The sequence below is a fragment of the Gallinula chloropus genome, assembly GCF_964237585.1.
Source record: "Gallinula chloropus genome assembly, chromosome: 10".
NCBI lineage: Eukaryota > Metazoa > Chordata > Aves > Gruiformes > Rallidae > Gallinula > Gallinula chloropus.
In genome coordinates, this window is record NC_140095.1 from 715,777 (window position 1) to 719,762 (window position 3,986).

A 3,986-nucleotide genomic window follows, 5' to 3' on the forward strand; every position below is an offset into this window, starting at 1 on the left:
GCAGAGCAGTACAAAGTGGCCGGCGCTGGTGAGGGTGAGACCCCAGTTCCCTTGCCTGAATCACAGGATGCGCCCACCACTCCAGGAGTGGTAAATTTTCCCTTCTACAGCACTATAGCCAGGCAGTAGGGACAACGTCCTTGCTATGGCTGTAGTGGTACATTGTTCCCTTGCCCTTAGACTTTCAGGTTGTCATCGCCTTCCGAACGAGTGCGGCTTTACCCACCGGAACAACCAGACAGGTGGGTGTTACTGAGACTAAAAGGTCTCTTCAAGCTCAGATAATTTAGAAAGAATCAAAATTTTCCTTTTCTGTTGTTTTAATTCTAGGCAGAGGACCCAGGCTTCTGCTCCAGCTGATGCGGATATGTGGGAGCGACGCTTTAAAATGGAATGTTTTGTATTGTCAGCACTTATTATTATTTTGATTATTTTTTTTTATTGTTACTGGTTTTTATTGTTGTTATAGTTGTGCATAGTAATAAAGTTTAGTTTTTGTTCAGTTAATCAAGAGTTTCTATCTATATCTCTATTGGACATCAGGGGGAGAAAGTTGCTACACCACGTGACTCATAACTTTATAGGAGACAAAGAAGGGATATGGTTCACAGGAACTGTTTGCATGCGATTCGCCACGTCTTGGATCAATTAGATTAGACACGGTGGAAATATTTAATTTCCCACATATTCCTTTCTCTTAGTTTTATTGCTCTTCCAGATCTGTATGAAGTTTTTGATCTCAACCTTCATCTAATATCTACCACAAGTTCCAACCAATCTCTTCACAGGGATTCGGGACTACAAATTGGGGCCCTTTCCTTAGTTTACAGTAACTTGATTTCACAATCACTCACTCATCACACCACAGCAAACACCAAGATTTACGCCAGACAGCAAGTTTTACGACAAACAGTTGACATTCTATTAATTAATTGTCTGTTAAACTCTATCTATATCCATCCCCTCAGCATTATTCCATGTCACTGAATCACTGGTACCAGCAAGCAGCCCCAGCCCAGGCCCGTTCCCGGGCTTAGCGGGGCTGTCGCCCGTCGTGGTTCACCGCCCGTGGTCCCTGCGGTGCCGGCTCGTTCCGGGCAAACTGGGAATCCGCTTCAATGGTGGAGCGTTCCCAAAGGTGGTTTGAACGTGGCCACTGGGACTTGGAAACTGGTGGCTTGTGGACACGAGAGCTCTGGCTCCCAGTCCTGGGGTGTTCCCGTTGCTGGCCAAAGGCCGAGTGGAGATGACACCCCTGATTGCGAGCGGTCGGGAGCTCCTCGCCCCTCTGATGGAGCGATACAGAGCGGATGTTTGCCCGCGGTGGCAGTGCCAGGACTGTCTGGGCAGTGTAACCCTGAAGGAGGAGGAGAAGCAGCCCCTGAGCTCACACATAAGGACCTGCACTCCCCCAGGGCGAGCTGAAACCCCTGTCAGTCCATTTAAATCCATGGGATACCCAGTTCCACCTGATGCCAGGAACCATCCTGGTTCCTCAGAGCCAGCGTGCCAGGGCCCCAGCCCCTGCTGCACATGAATAGCCGTGGGTGGTGTTAGAAATGACAAAGGTCCTAAAAACAGGACTTGAGGCAGACACTCTAGTGAAACAGTAATTTATTAAACATTCTTGCAAGAACGGGTGACCTAACAAAGTAGGCACACCTTTGGTCAGAGTTTGTAGCACTTTTATACCATATCCTTATTCAAAAATCATTAGGTTACCTCACACACCTATACATACTCATAACCTGTCCCGCTTCATATTAAAATGAGTTCCAAGAAGTTACTTCCATCAACTCCTCCCCACTGTGCCTGCGCACTGCTGTTTGGTGGTGGTCGTTGAGGGTTGTGGGGATGAAGTTGGATGGCTCCTCTTCCTCACTGCAAGTAACCTTCTGTCTTGCGCAGACTCAGTTACCCCTTGACTCTGACCCAAACTACAGGTTTGGTTTCGGCAGGTTTTGTATACCTTCAAGGACAAGGGGGAGCTTGAACTAGTTACAATGAAATGCTTTGCCTGCATTTGTGACCAATTAGACAGGCAAGGAATTCATCGAACAGATAAGGAGGAGGGGGTACTGGAACTTGTCAAAGAAGTCATTTTATATCCACAGAACACATAGTCCTTGAGTGTATATTTTACTTAAAATACGGTGTTAGACTCAAACTTATGTCCCAATTGGTGTTTCTTCTTTATCAGTGAGGCAGAGTCGTTCAAGCCAGGCATCGCTTATGGGAGGTCACCGCTGTGGCACTTCAAGCTATCCTGTTAGCAAGCCTTCCTTAACCCTTTACAAGCATCTTAATGCAATATTTCAGCAATGTTGAGACATAAGCCCACAGCTTTCCCACCCCATCACCCATTACTTAGCAAGCTTTAGATGGGTCTCCAGGCCTAGTCAAAACCGGCTGGAGTCTTCTTTTTTGTCATGCGCCATCATCATGGCAGAAATACTGGGTTCACTGGATTTACACATGCGTGAGCTTCCTTTTCTAGTACTTTCTGTGGGGAGGTGGTGAGGGAAAACTGCGCCTGTGTGTTTCCCAAAGCACACAGTTAGGTGAACACGCAGTTGAGCAGGAGAGCCGTACAAAATGGCCGGCGTTAGAGAAGACGAGACCTCAAACCCCCCGCCTGAATCACGGGACGCGTCTACAACTCCACGAGTGGTAAATTTTCCCTTCTACAGCACTATAGCCAGGCAGTAGGGGCAATGTCCTTGCTATGGCTGGAGTGGTATATTGTTCCCTTGCCCTTAGACTTTCAGGTTGTCATCGCCTTCCGAACGAGTGCGGCTTTACCCACCGGAACAACCAGACAGGTGGGTGTTACTGAGACTAAAAGGTCTCTTCAAGCTCAGATAATTTAGAAAGAATCAAGATTTTCTTTTTCTGTTAATTGTTTTAATTCCAGGCAGACAACCCAGGCTTCTGCTGAAAATGATGTGCACATTTGGGAGCGGCGCTTTAAAATTGAATGTTATCTGTTGTCCGGACTTATTATTATTTTGATTATTTTTCTTATTGTGGCTGGTTTCTATTGTTGTTATAGTTGTGTACACCAATAAAGTTCAGTTTTGTTCAATCAACTGTGAGTTTCTATATAGCCTAAATTCTTCTACAGAGAATACAATAACCCTTTTCAATTTGCAAAAGCAACATTTCCTAGCATTTTCCACAGTGGGACCCCCACAGTGCAGCAGGGGGAGGGTGTGGAATAAATGCCGTGGGGTCCCACCCACAGCAGACAGTCCTCCACAAAGTTCTCCAATGTGAGTCCTTTCCCACAAGGCTTTATCTGTTCATCAGCTGCCCCGCCGTGGGTCACTGCTATGGGGGGCAGTAATAAATCCCAATGTCTCTCCAGTCCTCCATGGGGTCACCAGCCCCCCCCCAGCAAATCTCTCTCTCGCTCATCTCTGTGGGCTGCAAGTGCTGGCAGAGGCTTGCTCCAACGTAGGGTCACAGCATCTTCTTCTCTGTGTCTCCACCTGTTCCATCCAGCGTGGAGCCTCTCCACTGGCCACAGGTGGGGTCTTGGCCTTTTCCATGGACTGTGGAGGGGGAAAACACCCTCTCCACCGTGGGTTTCTCCACAGGCTGCAGGGGGATCTTTCTCTCTCCAACACCTGGGGCGCCTCCTCCCCGACCCTCCCCAGCCTGCGTGTCTGCACAGCTCGTTACATCTCCTCACTCCCTTCTCTGGTGGCAAAATGCAGCTGCCAGCAGGTTGTTTTTTTTTTTCTCCTATATGTGATTCACAGAGGCGCTTTGGCCCAATATTTACACTTTGGGGCCACAGAGAATTCCAGCAGCTCCTCACAACAACCATTTTCTACAGCCCCATGTCTCTCCCAGCACCCAGCTACACAAAACTGTGACACCGGGGGAGCGGCGCGCTAATGACCCGGGTTCATTAAAGTTGTTTTCATTAGGCGCTGGGGTGTGGTGGTGACAGCAGCGACCTCCGCGCCACTGACGCCTGG